At 44.7% G+C, this 18,610-nt stretch overlaps 1 non-coding gene across 1 annotated transcript; it reads left to right on the top strand.

The window, feature by feature from the left end:
* The first annotated feature begins 9,218 nt into the window (after positions 1–9,218).
* On the top strand, positions 9,219–9,289 carry TRNAG-UCC (transfer RNA glycine (anticodon UCC)). The gene has a single exon. It is a non-coding gene; the product is annotated as a tRNA-Gly (tRNA).
* Positions 9,290–18,610: the final 9,321 nt, after the last annotated feature.

Below are 18,610 nucleotides of genomic sequence, written 5' to 3'. Positions count from 1 at the left end.
AAACTCATTAAACCACACACTTCAATTAAAAAAGCTTACTGAAATAACAACGACAGCAGAAGTCCTGGACAAGAGGATCTGTGTAAGCTCATTTAAGTCCTAGCATTCATCCTTTGCAGTTACTCTGTGTCTTTGTAATTCCAGCCCTGTCTCCATTCATACTTTCCATTCCTTCTGTCTGTTGACTTGGTTCCTATCACTTTCTTCATCTGAACTTAATATATTGATCCAGATCCTTCATCTAGGTGTTTTACTCTTGGATATCTTTTTTAATTGTGGTAAATATATATGTAACAAAACATTTGCCATTTCAACATTTTTCACATGTACAATTGAGTGACATTAATTATGTTTATCATGTTGTTCAACCATCACCATTACCCTTTCCAAATTTTTCCATCACCCTTAAGAGAAACTTAGTGTCTTCTGATTTCTTATTCTCAAATTCTATTTCAATATTTCACTCATAATGCCCCATGTTGGTTTAGTTCTATCTCTTCTGTACATTTTGTCAATGGCCTAGGTCTATATTTTCACCATTTCCTCAGTTATTTTTCCTGGTTTTGTCCAAAAATGTTTATGTTCTTATTATCTGTAATTTCATAATTACTATTAGATTGCTTTCTACACAGTATTACTCCAAACCTACAACTTAAAAAAAAAAAAACCCTGCATCTCTGCTTTTCTGTCTAATTTTCTTTTTCTTTGCCTTCCAGGTCCTACATTAAAAAGCCAGGTGATCTGATATGTAATCGGAAAGGGGAAAAAGAGATTCAAAAACAGTAACTAAAACAAGTGCTTCCCAGTTGCCCAAAGAGGCTTAACAGATTACTTTCCTTACAGATTTAGTGAAGAAACCATCTGACCAGAGTTCATTTATGGAACTATTTGGCCTCGCTTTTATTTTTTTCTTTTTTGGAAATAAATCCTCTAGTCTAGTCCTCAATTGGAGACAGTGAAGAAACAAAGGAATTTTTTTTTTTTTTTTTTTTTTAATCCATATGAAGTTTTTGGCCAGGAATTTTTCAAACACTGGAATAAATTTTTAATTTGGACTTTGATATCCAGCCCAGCCCAGCTCATGTTCTCTTGGGCCTCCTTCCCAAAGACCAGACTTCAAAAAGACACTCCTTGCTGTCTTAGCAGAGAAGCTCATGGTAGCTATCGCAACAGCAGCCAACTGAAGCCATCGCAGACTCAGCCCACCTGGTTGGACCCACTTGCCACCTCATCCTGGAAACCAACACTTCCTACTCCGTGCCCCAGAAGCAAAGTTCCTCCAAGAAGAATGAATGACAATGTGGTCCATCAAGGTAGGAAATGCTGGGGACTTTGTGTTTCCATCTGAGACCCCTTCTGGAGCATTCTCCTTAACACGGGATTAGCATCTTGAAGGAAAAAAGGCAAATAAATATTATTTCCTTTGGATTTATTATTTGTGTCTTACTCTTTCAGTTTTTGACTTTGCCTTTTAGAGTCTGGATTGCCCATGAAATAAATGTGTTTCCTACAGGTGTGACCCCCTCATCCCCCACCCCTGAGAACCTTTGGTTTAACTCTTAGTTTAATTTCTTGAACATTAACTGACAAAACCAAGAACAAGGAGGAGAGAAAAAGAAACTGATGTTCTGTGACAACTACAGGCAAAGCTCATTTCCTTTTGGAGACCTAGATTGGGGACTGTAAGCAATTGAAACTTAATACACAGAGCCCCTTGGAAAAGTGACCACCCTGGAGTGGTTATCATCATTTCCTCTTAATTGTCACCCGAAATGACAGTTGTGGGAATGTCAGACCGGAAGCAAAGGAATGCAGTTTGGGGAACTGCTAGCCCACTCATGTCCCATAACAAAATACAAATGATTTAACAGCCATGCTGACAAGATTCTCAGAATAAATCATTTCCATTCCCACCACTGCAAATCACTTAGTGTGATTGCCCAGAGAGAGATTTGGAGAGTTGGCGTTGGTCACCCAGACCCTGGGACAATTCCCCAATGACCTATGAGGATAAATTACAGTTTGGGCCTAATTTACTGCTCTTCCCTAAGGCTGAGGGGCAAGTATGTCCTATACTTCAGGGATATCTAGAAGCTAAAGATGGCTGGAATAGTTGTGAACTCTTTCCAAGAATCCTCTAACTCTGTCCTGCAACGTCAACCCTAATGTGGCCCTGAATGCTCACGTGTGCTGCTGCTGCTGGGCTAGCCTAGTTTTTCTACCAAATCAAGTGTGTGGTCAGACCCAATCATGCCCTTCTTTCTATTCCCACCACTTTCTACAGGAAAAAGTTATCTCCCAACCTTTCTTATCCTGTTTCAAAGACTGCCCTGGAGCCTCTGTTATTTTTTGGAGAGGCCCAGTTTGTCTGTGCCCTTGAGCAGTTGAGAGTGAATGCCTCTGTGAAATGTGCTTTTCATGTGAGTTAGTCACCTTGTCCTATCTGAGGAAGCAAGAGAGGGGAAAGGAAGACAAGAAGAAGATGTCTTGGCCTTGTGAACTATTCTCCTGGATCTGGATGCAATCAATGAAATGCACAGAACGAGAACTTCTAGGAAAGTCTTTATACCAAAATGGAGACTAAGAAATGAATGGCACCACGATATTGGTGGGACCAGGACGGCTGGGCAAGCCCACCAGACACTGATATGATTGTGCCTTTCCTTTATCTTGATACCAAGTCTGAGCCCTGGCCCTGTTACCCCACTCCAGGGTGGCTACCCTTTGGATCATGTCTTCAGGTTCCCCCTGGCCCTCTCAATCATCATCCCATTACAACCGAACAATCATTCTCACGGACATGCCCAAAGACAGTAACTGCCCCCCTCCTAAACAAAAATCAGATGCCACTCTCAAGGCCATCTGGCATTCAAGGCTCTCCAACATTGCCTGTGGCCCTACCCAACTATCCAGACTCCTTTAGGACCCTCAGACCAGCCATCTCATCATGTCCTGCTTAGTCCTACCTTGGGTCTGTGAGTGCTTCTCTTGTGATCAGTATCCATTTACTATTTCAAAATCCAATGAAAGCAGCATTTCAAGAAGCCTCCTGGAACACCATCTTACTGATCTCTTACTTTGTATCCCCTCATTGCTTGAGTACCTGGTCTGGGCCACATTCTTATCATCTTCATCTTCCTCATCCATTCTTTTTGTCAAAGCATATATGGTGAACCCTACTAGGTGGTCCACCACCTGTCTGTCAGCTTGTTGTACTCTGGTGGCTTGTAAGTTGCTATTTTGCCAGAAACTACACCACCAGCATTTCACATATCAGCAGGGTCATCCATGGTGTACAGATTTCAGTGGAGTGTTCAGACTAAAATAGACTAGGAAGAAAGGCCTGGAGACCTACTCCTAAAAATTAGCCAACGAAAACCATATGGATCACTATAGAATATTGCCTGATATGCTGGAAGATGAGTCACCTAGGTTAGGAATCACTCAAAATACACAGTACCCACAACAAGGGACTTGAGCATACCAATGACTGTGAAGATCACGCAGGATCTGGCAACATTTTGTTCTGTTGTACAAGGGGTCATCATGAGTCAGCTGACTGGACAGCAACTAACAATAACAACAACAACCAGGTGCTGGTCCCACAGATGGTAAATGTCAGGTACGGGATTCAAATCCAAGTCTAAACGATACTGGAGAGCTCAGCTCTGAATCACAACACTATATTGCCCCAGCCCAAAACCAGGGGGTCAAACTGTCCTTGCTCCTGTACTCACTTCCTGTCACGTGAAAGAAACAGGCAGCATTGCCCATAAAAGCAGAAATCTTGCCAGTCAGACTGCAGCCACCAGGGCCCCTCTCTTCAATAATTTCCACGCATCACTTTTGGGACTGGAATAGTGATGCAGACCTAGGGGACTCCTTGCTCAGAGAGGAGTCCTATTTCACCAGCCTGGCTGAAAAAGCGGACCTGAGATGGGGCTAGAAAGAGAAAAGTGAGAATCCCTCCCTAGGAAAACCTAGCATGTGACTGTCCTGCTGTTGGGTAATAAAGAAAGGAAGCAAGTAAAGACAGAGGGAGGTGGTGATGAGGAGGGGAGGCCACAGGCCAGGAAGATGGCATCAGAATCCAGGGCCAAGGCACAGTGGCTGGAGGGAGGAAACGGTTTGGATTGGGACACAGAAGTTGTGGCCTCCTTTGCTTCATTGTAGAGATGTCAGCCTGATCCAGAGTTGGCTGGGCCTGTGGAGATGGAATCCTTGGACCTAGGCCTGGGGTTTTAAGTCCACTCATGGTGGGTGACAAAAACGAGCTGGTTATTTGTTTTATGGTAATGATCTCCATAAGGCTCCACACTCGGGGCAGCAGTCGGCACGCCCGCCACACGGCAGGCCTTCCTCTGGGTGCGAGAGGATTTCCTTGATTTGGTGGGATTCATTTGTTTTTTAAACGAGCCTGTTTATTTTCTCTTCTTTTAATGTTATGATTTTGTTTTCAGACTCACAAGGAGGATACATAATGTACAGCCCAACCTGCAGTCTCCTATTTTGTCAGCTGCTCGTGTTGATTAAAACTTCAAGAAAGGTCCTGTGATAAAACAGAGCTATGTTCAAAGGATCTTGTTATGTTTTTAAAAGGCTGAGCTTGGCAGAAAAGATGTAGAGGATACACTGGCTACCTTGATATTTTTCCCCTTTTCCAGGTTAGGAAGGAAGCTGACTGAGGAAGAAACTCACGGTGATTTCTAGTACCTGTGGAATAGTTAGCTGAGCCTGTGTTTAACCCAGTCCCAAATAATAAGCAAGGTCCAATCTGAATGAAATGGGACTTGTTTATCAAACTGGTATTAAATGTGTGACCCAAGTGCCCCCTCCCTCCTAGATCTGATTGACAACTTCTCTTAAGAGGTCTTAACCTAACACTGGGGGAAGGGATCAGAGTCACCGGCAAAGTGAGGTCACAGAACTCAGGAACCCCAAGCTCAGTGACTTACCCAACTCGCCCAAGATGAGCAGTTCCAGCAAGAAGACTCTACTGAACTGCCAGGAAAGCATTGCTTTCAAGGCCCGGCGCAGTCAAGGACTCCTCCAGGGACAGGCATCCACGGTGCCCGTCAGCTCCCACCCACCTTTCCCTCCAGACAGCCCATTCCTGGCAACTGCCCAAGTCTCTCAACTTTTATTCTGAATGAGATCCGAGAAATGGCTGTGCGTGAAAATCAGGCTAGCCAAAGTCGCTGACTTTATGCAAAGCAGGCAAGTGCAGTCAAAACACTTACAGCAATCAATTGGAGTTGTTGGGTAAAGTTTTTTCCATGTCCCATACATTATTGAACAGTTAATTTCGTCTTCGTGCCTGCAAGACATTCCAGCTCTCAGATGACAGCTTTATCCATTACGGAGCGCGCGGTGACAGCCGTACAGCGAGAGCCTCGCTAGCCTTGCCTGCAGTGGGGCTAGCGCGGTATCACCACCGAGAAACCCGGGGACACATCAACATCTTAATCAATATGCGAGAGTCAATTACCGGGGAAGCGAGGGCTTTAGCAGGGACTGATGATGAGGTTCACGTGCAGTCTACCAAATGGGTTTGATCAATAGGGAGCGGAGCTCACACGTGGCTTCACAGCAGCCCCTCTCCCTCAGCACCCCCCGCCCCACCCACAAGCCAGCCACGCCCTCTCTCAGCATCCTTTCCAACCTGCCAATCACTCTTTTAACTGGAGCTTCTCTGATTTACTTCCTCGATGGATGTGTTGGGAACTGAGAAGACAGGGTTGAGGGGAACACCAAAGGCCGAATTCTGTCACTGGATACACAAGTTAGCCTCTTACAATTGACTGCTCAAAAGTCAACAGTTCTTTCACAAGGACATCCAAGGGGACGAATAAACCCAGCCCATCCATCTGAGGGTGGCGACCCTGCTGTGAGTCCTCATCTAGGCCTTGATTCCCTCTCCCCGAGATTATTGCCGACTAGTTGATTTTTGTTGAGTGGATTCTGACTCATGCCAACCTCGTGTATGTCAGAGTAGAACTGTGCTTCACAGAGTTTCCAATGGCTGATTTTTCAGAAGTAGATCTCCAGGCCTTTCTTCTGAGGCACCTCTGAGGGGAATCAAACTTTCAACCTTTCAGTTAGCAGCTGAGCTTGTTAACTGTTTGCACCACCCAGGGAATCCAATAAATGGCAGCTATGGTTAATATTAAGTAGATGAAAGAGTCAGAATGGTTCTAATATTTCAGACGTGGGTAATTGGGAAAGGGGGGACATTGGCTAAAATAATGGACATTGGGAGGAGAAGGGCTTGTTTAGGGGAATATCGAGTTTGAGGTGACGGCACCATGTTTAAATGTCACATAGGTAGTGGTATACACAGGATTGAAACCATAATGAAAAGTCGGCACGGGGCATAATGATTAGCCCAGAAATTATGACTGACATTGTGAGGATAGGTAAGCAACTCTAGAAAGAGAATAGAAAAAAGAGTGAAGAGAAAGGGGCTGCCTTTGGCAGCTTCTCTATTTCGGGAGTAGAAGGATGAAAAGAAAAAGTCGACTTTCTTGCTGTGAGAAGAGGATGTTGTGGTTCTCAGATTGCCTCAGACCATAAAGTAGCTTCTCATCAGCCTGGGCCAGGGAAGGCTGCCGTTTGGGCTAAAGCTTAAGCAGTACTCACAAGAGACGTGGATATTTCCCGTGGCAACTTCTTCTTGAAAATCCTCATCCCAGTTATTTTCCATTCCTGCCGAGACATCCCTGTATCCCTCAGGTTATGATATAAATATTTTACGATGTACAGAGGGTTGAAATATCTTAACACTTTGACTGAAAACTCGTTTTTCTGGAAGTTAAAGGATGTATTTTCCACTTGCAAAAATATGAAACTCTGGATCGGACAAAGGAATGGAAGTGGCACATTGCAGTGTTTTAAACAGTGTTTCTTGCAGTTTCAAAGTACTTAAAATATTAATACTATCCCTTTCTCCATGAGGTTTATGAAATTTATCATCCAAGTTTAAAATTGGATAAGGGCTAAGCACAGTGCTCAAGCATAACAGGTGCTCAATAAACGTTAGCCCTCTTCCCTGAAATGTGGTCTACAGACTCAAGGAGGTGAGTCATCTGAGACCTTTCCGGGCTAGACTAAACTTCCATGAGTAGAGGTTAGAGATAGATAGCTGCCAGGAAGTCAACTCTGACTCATGAAGACCTTACATACAACAGAATGAAATGTTGCCCAGTCCTGCGCCATCCTCATAATCACCAGCATGTTTGAGCCCATCATTGAGGCTATTGTGTCAATCCATCTCACTGAGGGTCACCCTCAAACTTGTTGGCCTTCTACATCTCCAAACATAATGTCCTCCTCTAGCCACTGATCCCTCCTACTGACGGGTCAAAAGCAAGTGGTTCGGATAGTGTTTTGTTGTAATCCATAAGGTTTTCATTGGCTAATTTTCAGAAGTTGATTGCCAGGTCTTTCTTCCTAGTCTTAGTTTGGCAGTTTCACTGAAACTGTTCACTGTGGGTGACCCTGCTGACATTTGAAATACTGATGGTATAGCTTCCAGCATTATAGCAACACATGAGCTACCACAGTATGACAAATTGACAGATGAGTAGTGGTAGCAGAGGTTAGGGAAGAGGAAAGAGAAGAAATGCTTTTAGGAACAGTAGATTAGAAAAGATAATCTGGGAAGCAACTAGAGAACTCTTTGTGATAGGGTAAAATTGCAGGGACCTCAGATAAAACGGAGAATCTACAGGCAGTCCCCAGGTTAGGAATATCCGACTTACATACCACCCATAGGTAGGAACCAACCCCTGTAAAGTCTATTGTATTAAAAATCTAAGGTACATACAAAGGTTTGTGATAACAAGTGGGTGCTACTTTGCAACGTGCATCAAAAAATTACAGTTATTATTATTGCATTATTATGTTAAAGATGTTTTACCGTATCTGGAAGTGTTTCTTTAATGTTTTTTTATGGGTAGAAAGTAGACTATATACTATATACTAAGGCAAACATTTGACTAACTGAAGTTAGATAACAAACTGTACCGACTTTTGTACAATTCTGATTTAAAGACAGACTTAGGAATGGAACTCGTTCATAATCCAGGGACCGCTTGTAGAACTTTAGCTAACTGTGCAGAGAGAGTCAAACATCTGTTGCCAAGGCACGTTTCTGGCAAAAACATCTGAGGGACTATTGAGCTCTAACTCTCCTTGTGGATCATAGTCACACGGTAAAGAACAAGGGAATATGAAGTGAATTTCACCAGGCTACATTGATTTTGCCACAGACTTCTGTGTACCTTGAGTCATGCTCCAGCGTCTTTTTTATACCCATGGCTTTGCAAGTTGGGGAGCTTTGGAAAACATGGTTTCTGGTACCAACAAGAGCGTCGTATTAACTTAAAGTCTATGTCCTAAGCTTGGTCAGCCTGCGTTTTTATCAGAAGGGAGTTGGTAACGTGTGAGGAAAAAAAAATTGGCCTTGTAAAGGTATCCCAAAAGAATGACATATTTATCTGTTAAGTATAAATATGAACAGCCATGGAGATATGGTCCTGTGGTGTTGGGTTTTTACTCCAGCAACATTCATCTATTGCCAGGAAACCCTAGATTTAGTACCTGAGGGACTGGACTTTCAAATACCTTATACTTTTTTTTTTAATACTCTGCCAAGAATTTAAATTGGTAAAAGCTGGGGACTGACAAAACTTGATCCCCAAGAGCTTTTCTGGCACTGGTTTATCAGAGAATATGGTGCCATTATTTTTATTATAATTATTATTATTTTTCCTGTAGTGGGGCAAGAGCTCATTTATAACCCAATGACTTCTACTCCCAGATGTATTTTTCTTAAAAAACAAAAAACAAAAGCTTAAATAAACAGAGGCTTTGCCTTTTGTGGTGGCTTTAGAAGCTGTCATTGAATTCACATGCAAGCAGATTGCAAGCCTTTTCATGTTTGTAGATCAGATCAGACGGAGTTGAAAGAGAAAAGCTAATTTTAGGGTATGTGCTGCCTCCAGCTTCCACTGCACACGCCTGCCTCTCAGGCCTCAGCCCCCACCACGCCTTACCCCTAAATCCCTTAGCAGGGACTTACACAGAGGGCTGTACCATTGAGCTGCCCCTAAAACAGTGATGGCTGAGCAAGCGCAGAGAAGGCCAGAAAGGAGATTTAAGGCCTTGGTTCGAGTCCTGGCCTCATTCTTTTTTAGCAAGGTAACTTTGGACAGGGGGCGTTGGTGGTTCAGAGGTAGAATTCTCACCTTCCACGTGGGAGGCCTGGGTTCGATTCTCAGCCAACGCACCATGCGCACGGTCACCACCTGTCTGTCGGTGGAGGCTCACGTGTGGCTGTGATGCTGAACAGGTTTCAGAGGAGCTTCCAGACTGAGATGGAATCAGGAGAAAGGCCTGGTGATCTGCTTCCAAAATCATCCCATGAAAAACCTGTGGATCCCAACAGTCTGATCTTCAGTCAGTCATGGGGATAGTGTGGGACTGGGCAGCATTTCATACTGTTGTTTGGGGGTTCGCCGTGTGTGGGGAGCTGACTCGATGGCAGCTAACAACAACTTGGGACAACTTAGCCTCTCTGTGGCTCAGCTTTCTTCATCTGTAAAATGATAATTGGATTTTCCTCAGAGGGTTGTTGGGAGGATTAAATTAAACAAGATAAATGATGTGAAAACGCTTGGCACCGTGAGTTTTTTAGACAACCGTCTGCAAAAGATGAGCCCAGGGCAGGGGGAGAAAGGGAGAGACCCTCATGAAGCAGTACCGTGGATTTCTTTCCAAGGTTAGGCTCTTGACATAGACATTCTAGCTGAGAAAACAACTGCCACCACCGAGACACATAAAACGAGAAGATACTATTTACGGTACAACATCTTTACGGTCCCTCATTGCTCCCTGCAGCGCCATATTCCCGACTCCCTTCAGACCCTCCTCGGATTTTACCCACAAGCAATTTCCAGGGTCAGCTTGCCGCCTCCCGCCCAGGGCAGCAGAACATCCAAACCTTCCTGAGCAGACTGGCGTGTCCGAGCCCGCTCGAAATGATTCGAGTTTTATGATACAATTAGATCAACCCTCCTAGGTGTAGTAGCCCTCCTTGTACTTAGAAGAATAGATTAGCCATTAGGACTTTGTATATTTTTCCCAGTAATTGACACCACATCCCATTTTCATCACCAAAGGGAAAAGGAACTGCATAAAACAATCATGATTTGGGGGGCAGAAGGCGGGAGGAGGGTAGAGGGGGCATTCAAAATGCAATACTGTTTCAGCCCCAGTCTCAATCTGCATTCTGTACCCAGGCAATGCAAGTTTCATTTGGTTTTGATTTATTGTTGTTGTTGTTTTATTCCAGAGCCCCTCAGACTCACACTCCCAAAGCACTTTACTAAGAATAAGCCAGGCACCACTTCTGCCACTGACGGACAGCAGTCATCAACATATGGAAGCCTGGACATTCTTAAGAAGCTCAAGAAAACATTGTTGTTGTTAGCTGCTGTCAAGTCAGCCCTGGGCTCATGACGACCCCATGTTCGATGGGATCTGACCATTTGATCCATAGGGTTTTCATTGGCAGATTTTTGAAGTAGATTGCCAGGCCTTTCTTCCTAGTCTCTTTTAGTCTGGAAACTGCTGAAACCCGTTCAGCATCATTGCAACACACAGGCCTCCACTGGCAGATGGGTGGGGTGGCGGCGAGCATGAGCTGCATTAGCCAGGAATTGAACCTGGGTCTCCCACTGGAAGGCAACGGTTCTACTCCTTTATCACAAGTACGTTATGGCGCCTTTTCTTTTTGGAGCAAAAGATTCGACTTCCTATTTTTCTTTTTAAGCACTTCCAGTCTATCTGAAGATAGCTCCATTAGCATCATCTTTCTTTTCCTGGACAGGAAAGGAAGGGGTGGTTGTGGAATTGTCCAAGAAGTAGTTCCTTGGTATTCCTAGTTAGAATAAGACAGAAAGGGGATTCAAAGCCCAGAGAACAGCTGGTGCCCAAGACACCCCCACATACTTTCTTTTGTGTCCCCTCCTTTGATTTGGAATTTAGCAAGAAGAAAACCATCTGATTAACAGATTTAAATAGGGAAAAATGCAATCACCTAGGTTGGAACTGACTTTGCCCATATTTGGCATTGCCAGGTTTGCAGTGGGCCTCTAGTTTGCATCTCAGCCAAGAGCAGACACCTCAGGCCAGGCAGGCTGCATCCACATAAGCAAAATGAAACAGATGTTCTCAGATGTCTGGTCAAACATTTGTTTCCTTCGGTCATGTCCTAGCAGCCCCAGCTCAGACTCCAATCACAAGGGCTGGTCGCACCAGCAGACGTTTCGTATGTTCCACCCATGGCTGCAAAACATCTGTGAGCTGAAGGCCCTTCCCAACTGCAACAACCTCTGCGCCAAGGCTCAATGGCTCTTTGACTGCTTCCATAACTGCCCATAGGCCTGTCTGTAAACTCGGCTGGAGACCAATGTGGGCAAGAGCAGTCTGCAGCAGGAGGCCATCCCTGTCCTCCCTCCCTCCCTTTCTTCCTGAAAGGACAATCAAACAATATAGCCAGTCAGTAGTAGAATCAGTAGACATGACATTTTTCACCTTGGGTCGATGTATCCAAAGGGCCTCTGCTGATATGTCCAGACTGATTCCTCAGAGAGAAGCTGAAGTGTACATTTTTCAACAAGATCAATGAACTCACTCATCCCTGAAGGCAGAGCTTCCCTCAGGTACCCCCTGACCATGTCAGGTTGTGATGGACTCTCCCAATGGTCAGGTGACCCAGGGTGTCACTCAGGACTTATTTCACCCACACTTTGCTTTCCCAAGGAAAACGACAATGTCCTAAAACTTTCAACTGGGTCCCCAAAGAACATGGAAAAATCACAAGATGGAAAGTGACTTTTCTTTGGCCCCAACTGGTGGTGATTTGTGAACATGTCTCTTTTGCCCAACTTGGCTTGAGCTAAAACCTACTGTTTTGAATAAAACACAGGCCACTTTCCACCCCCTTCATACCCTACCTCTAGGCACCCCCTGCCGAATCCTAAGAGGCCCCCCCGCCCCTTTTTTTCGGTAACTAGAAAAGCAAAATGAAACTGTAATCATAACCTCTCTTGCTGGTTCTGAAAACATGCAATGTTAACTTTTTTTTTTCTCTCTTCACAACATACACATGCCCCTTCATTATTTAGTAAAATTTTTCTCTCTGCTCCCCCTCGCCCCCACTGTTATTAGCTGGGGGCCAAGTTCAACGGAGCATTCCCCAATCAACACCCCATGAGCACCTGAGGGTAACACGATGTGGTGGCACTTTACCGCTCACTCTTCCCCTCGTTGCCAGAAAAAACCCAGCTGGGCCCCTCAGCAGACACAGGCCCCTAATTTAAGTTTAATAGTACAGGGTTTTTACTGCTTTTGGCCAGGGAGTTTTGAGAAAGGTTAAAATATGTGAAAAATACACGCTAAAAAAAAAAAAAACTGTTTAAAAAACAATTATAGGCGAAGTTCTCCATGCCCTCAGCTTCTGGCCCCCTTTCCAGGAAAGCATTGACAGCAACCACACCATGTAGCTTCATTTGGGGGGTGGGGGGTTTCCATTTCCTTCCTATGGGATTTTTTTTTATTAGTTTTTTTTTTAACTGTTTCTTTTTTCTGCCCCCCCCCGCCCCCATGCTGGTTTACTGCCTTGTATCTATCTACCCCCAAGGAGTTGAAAAACCTCAAGTAAGCATTATTAGATTTTTCTTAGTGTAGTTTCTGATTTGTCTGGTGTGAGCACATGTGGTCAAGGTCTGTGTGTTTGTGTGTTGATGAGGACAGAGGACTGTGTGCCAAAGAGATGATGTCCACAAAGGCCTCGGAAAGGCCAGTCAGTCTCTGGGAGGGTGCACTGAGAGAGAATTGCCCACTGAGTTCATCATCCTGCAAACCCTCCTGGTTAAAAGGCTGATGTACACAGTAGTCACTTAACAAATATCCATTGTGTGGATAAGGGAATGACAGACACAATATTAAACCAGCTGCCATGGAGTTGACTTTGACCCTTGGCCAACCCACGCACGGTGACCCCAAGTGTGTCAGAGTAGTACTGTGTTCCAAAGGGTTTTCAATGGCTGATTTCTCGAAAGTACATCACCAGACTGACTTCTGAGGCAACACTGGGTGGACTTGAACTTCCAGGCTTTTGGTTAGCAGCCGAGCATATTAGCCATTTGCACCACTCAGGGACTCCAATATACAATATTCCAGTCCAGTTGCTTTCGAGTTATCTCCAACTCATGGCAATCCCCTGTGTGCCAGAGTAGACATGTGTTCCACAGTTTCTTTTTTTTTTTTTTTAGATACCATTTATTGGGAGACCTAGGATGATGCAAACAGTTCATGCACTCGGCTGCTCACTGAAGGGCTGGAAGTTTTGAGTAAATCCTGAGGTGCCGCAGAAGAAAGCCTGGCTATCTACTTCTGAAAAATCAGACATTGAAAGCCGTAGGGAGCACAGTTCTGCTCTTAAGAAATTGGGCTCACCATGAGTTAGAATGGACTCTACGGCAACCAGCAACTGGTTACCATTTGTTGAGCTTTCACTATGCATATCCTAATTGGTGCTTTGCGTAGCTTATTTAACCCGTCTTCCCAACATTACGATGATTCTCATCTCAACTGTATGGAAGAAGAAACTTCGGCGTTCACAGGGGTAAGGTTACTTTCTCTGATCACCCATGTAATAGGGCAGGATTCTAATCCAGCTCTGCCTTTCAGTTGGAAAAAATTTAAACTGGGTGAAATTACATGTATCGTGACCCACTCCCACTCCAAAGACAAAATATATTGATCGAGAACCATACCTATTAGAAAAAAGCAGGCAGTTATAGAATTATTGACTTGAAATATTTGAAGAGTTAATTCTCTGAACTTGGAATTTTTCTCCTCTGGAAAGGAATACGTTGAACTTGAGCAAAAAGAGCAAAGAGGCCACACAAGTCATTGTTACTCCCTCACCTGGCGTGGTGCCCACGGCAAACACCACAAATAGATAACACACAGAGACCCAGAATCCTTCTCAACACAAAATTCTAGGCAGCTAATTGTATTCCTGCTCTACTGCTCATAGACTCAGCCTGGCCATCTGCAGTGTTCTTTGACCTCCAGTCATTTGTTTGACTCCTTCACAATTTCTCCTGTATCAGCACACTCCACCATCTCAATATATTTTATTTAATTGATTTACATTGATGTCCTTTCTTTTTAACCAAGTGTCTTGATCATCTAGTGCTGCTATAACAGAAATACAACAAGTAGGTGGCTTTAACAAAGAGAAATTTATTCTCCCACAGTCTAGTAGCTTACAAGTCCAAATTCAGGGCATCAGCTCCAGGGGAAGGCTTTCTCACTCTGTCAGCTCTAGGAGGAAGGTCCTTGTCATCCATCTTCCCTTGGTCTGGGAGCATCTCAGCACAGGAACCTCAGGCCAAGGGACGTGCTCTGCTCCCAGCACTGCTTTCTTGGTGGTATGAGGTCCCCAGCACTCTGCTTGCTTCCTTTTCCCTTTATCTCCTAAGAGATAAAAGGTAGTACAGGTCACACCCCAGGTAAACTCCCTTTACATTGGATCAGGGAGGTGACCTAAGTAAGGGTGGTATTACAATCCCACCCTAATCCCTTAACATAAAATTACAATCACAAAATGGGGGACAACCACACACTACTGGAAATCATGGCCTAACCAAGTTGATACACACTTTTTGGGGGGACATAATTCAATCCATGACACCAAGAAATAGCCTTTATCTACAAAATATCCATGAAATAGTTGGCATAGTGGTAGTAATATGCTTTTAATATTTGGTAAAAATAAGTGCATAATTGTATAATTTTTTTAAAAAGTTTGTCCACAAGCCACTCAAGGCACCTGGACATGTTTTCTGTACTTTGACACTAGCAGGTAGGAATACCACAGAGTTTGGGATCGATGAGACTTGAGTTGGAACCCCTGCTCTGTGACCTTGGGCAAATTACCTTCCTTTTCCATAAGATGGAAATTGTAAGACTTCCTTTGCTTCACCGTCTTGAGGATTAAAATTAATTTAATGTAATAATGCACACAAAGCTCCAGGCACAATCTTTGGTACATGGTAGATGTTTAGCAAATGGCATCCACTTTGACTCTCCACATGCTAACAGCCTGTGTTACCACCACCTCAATGTCCCATACTTCTTGAATGTCCCCTCTCTTCCGTGGAATATAAGGTAGGTCATGTCTGCCCAGGTGCCTGGAAGCCCTGGGGTATAGCAGGTCTGAGAGTACCACAAGGCGGTGTTTTCCAGTGGCAAACACTTACCCAGAGCAGGGAGATGTTTAAAGAGCTTTGTTCTCACTGTCCCCTCAGAGAAGTATGGCGTCACTGTTATGGAAACATGACTTTAGTAATAAGACTCCTTCATAATTAGGGAGCCATTTTGTTTTGTATTAAGTCATCTACAGGGCTCAGCAAGCCTGATTACATGCATAATTTTTCTTTCCTGTCTTATCTCTGCTGTTGCTTCTTACGTTTTTCTTCTTCTGTGGTATGAGGAAGAGGAAGCATATCCATGAACAAGGCCTCAAAAGTTAAGGACCAGAGTATAAATGACTAAGCCATCTTTGCCCTCTGGCCAGCCAGGCTACCTGTGAGGCCGTTATTTCTCCAAATGCAGCTGAATGCACCTACTGCATCAGTTGATTTTATATTGATTAAAACAATAACTGACATTGAACAGCCATATTTAGAGGCCACTGTCATCCCAGTTGGAAACCATAGTGGTGTAGTGGTTAAGTGCTACGGCTGCTAACAAAAACGTCAGCAGTTTGAATCCACCAGGTGCTCCTTGGAAACTCTGGGGCAGTTCTACTCTGTCCTATAGGTTGCTATGAGTCGGAATTGACTTGACGGCAACAGGTTTGTTTTTTTGTTGTTGTTGTCATCCCAATTCGTGTATGAAAAGTAGATGACAGGGCTGTATAATGCTGAATCTGCCCCACCCACCCCCAAGTCTTTGCCTGAAAGAAAGAGATCTTTGTTTATTTAGATAAAGAAAGAAAGAGTGGGCAAATTCTAAGTATTTTGAAAGCTTTCAGGCATCGTTCCTGGTGATACCCCTCTTGCGAACTGTAAAGGTTGAACCCGGGAGGAACAGTCAGGAAGGGGTATCTCCTGAGAAATGGCACAATCTATTTTCTAGTTGCCCTATGTTCTCTCTCCTCCTTCCCACACTCTTATTCTGTTCTTTTTGGTGTCCAGACCAACTGTCCCTGGGTTCAAGGACAGACACACCTGAGCCCTCCTAGTTGGTACTGGGAACAGATATATGTCCCAGGGAGAGACTTTTGCCAAGGCGGAGGGGAGGGAAGTTCCTGATAAAAACAATATGACACGAGGAGAAAGGCAAGAGCCGGAATCACGCAGGGAATGTCGGGAATCCACAGGGATGGGAAAGAGGAGGAAGAAAAAGCGTGGAAGGACCCTGGAAGACAGGCAAGCCACAATCTCAGGCTCTGATCCTGTCATCTCTGAAAAAACAGAACAAGCCTCCATGGAACAAACAATGGTAAATACTTGAGCAGTACTCGGCCCCCTTGTTTTTTCTGACCATGAACTTTGAGGCTCATTTTGTGTGCAAGTATGTGCATGTGTGTACAGCGCAATTAAAAAGACAGGCCGAAGAGGGAGCAAATCAATGTTTACAGATTCATAATAAGTTCCTTTCTATATATTTATTTATTTCTCTTTAGCCACTAAAGAAGCAACAGCAAACTTGCAAGGAGCAGTTGTTGCCAGAGGGTGAATCATGGCTATATTGATTTGATTATGTAAAAGCTCAGAGGAACCTAAAGCCAGATACAGAAATATCTCATAGCCCTGAACCCTATGGGACACACACTAGTAAAAAAGCAATCTTTATATTGTTCCTGATAAAAGCATCATTAGTTTCCTCATAGTGAAACCATTTCTCTGCTGATACAGTATATGGTTTTCTTTTTCTCTAGAATCCACTCAGACATAATTAACACTCAGTTACTAGACTTGAGGCTCCCTGGGGTGAGCTGCTCAAGTTGGGGAGAGTTGGGGGCTAGAGATGGAAAGAAAGACTGAGAGAGGAGTGGGGGGAAGAGACAGAGGAGGGAGCGGGGAGAAGAGATGGGAGAGGGAGGGAGACAGAGGAGAGGAAAGGGGGTGCACAGTATTGAATCCATCCATCTATGGCCTTCCTGAGCACCCCACCCCTTGCCAGTACTGCGCAGATGTTTAGAGGAGAGCCAGCGCTGTGGCGCCCTCTGCTGGCCCTGCTTATCATCCCAACTGCGGTATCTGCACCCAGCAAGAAGTCAAGCAAGGCTGGTCTGCCCTCTTTCCACCCTCTGTTCTCCGCTTCTGTGGGAACACCGCTGCAGCCAGCACCGTACAGTGAGAGAGGCCTGGAGTGACACCTCTGCAGACAGAGGTGCTTACAGCTGGTCCTAAAGTGGCAGCCCAGAAGCAACCACCTTTCCTGTTTCCTTTCTGTCAGCTTGCAGGCAGCAGCTCCCTGAAAAGCCCTTGTCTAAACAGTACAAACAGTGTTTCTGGGGACAGCAGGGCTGGCCTTGGATGGGGTCTTAAAATTTTAAGGGTTTGGGGAAATGAAACCTGTAGGGCCCTCCCAGGTCCCCGCTTCGCGGCCAGATGGTTGATGCCTCTGAGCCAAAGGGGCAGACTCTGGCCGCCCACTGGGACAGGCTGTGTGTGGGTTTGGGAGCAGCATACTAGGTTCTCTGTGATCCTCTCCAATTGGGAAGAAGGGAAAAACGCCAAGGGTATCCCTCATCCTATGTCCTTCTGAGCAAATAATGGCCCTTTCGGGGCGGGGGGGGGGGGGGAGATGTTGCTTTTGGAATTCTTTCATTACTTCTCTCAGCTTTGTTTTTCTTTACTCAAGCAGAAGGGTGACCAGAATCATTCAATCGACAGGGAGGACCAGATACTCCTGAGACAGAAGGAGCCCGGATGTGGATTTGAACTCACCAAAACAAAAAACCAAATCCGTTGCCGTTGAGTCTATTCTGACTCATCGCAACCCCATGTGTTACAGAGTCGAACTGAGCTCCACAGGGTTTTCTTGGCTGTAATTTCACAGAAGCAAATCACCAGGCCTTTCTTCCACAGAGACCCTGGGTGCATTCGAACTGCCAACCCTTCAGTTAGCAGCCAAGCAGCAAACTGTTTGCACTACCTGTGGACCTGGAACTCGCAAAGCAGGCAGAGATCAAGTCATTTTAAAAAAGAATTTATTCTGGCACTTGCCAGGCATGGTGACAAACCATGGGTGTGTGCACACACATACACACACCACATACGCACACTTTCACATGCACACAGCGGGTGTAAAACAAAGTTGCATAAACACTTTCACACACAAGGATACACAATCAGAACCACATGTACACAGACTTCTAAGCACATCCAGACATATGTCTGGATGTAATCCCGTATGGACTACAATTTACATGCTCAGTCTCACCCTCCCCGCCCTCTTCCCTCTGTTCTCAACAAGGATGACGTTCCCGTGAAACTTGGGAAAATCTCCCCTGGGTGTC

Source organism: Elephas maximus, chromosome 9, assembly GCF_024166365.1.
Source record: "Elephas maximus indicus isolate mEleMax1 chromosome 9, mEleMax1 primary haplotype, whole genome shotgun sequence".
Taxonomy (NCBI): domain Eukaryota; kingdom Metazoa; phylum Chordata; class Mammalia; order Proboscidea; family Elephantidae; genus Elephas; species Elephas maximus.
Note: the sequence above shows the minus strand (reverse complement) of the source record. Positions and strands in the feature narration are given on the sequence as shown.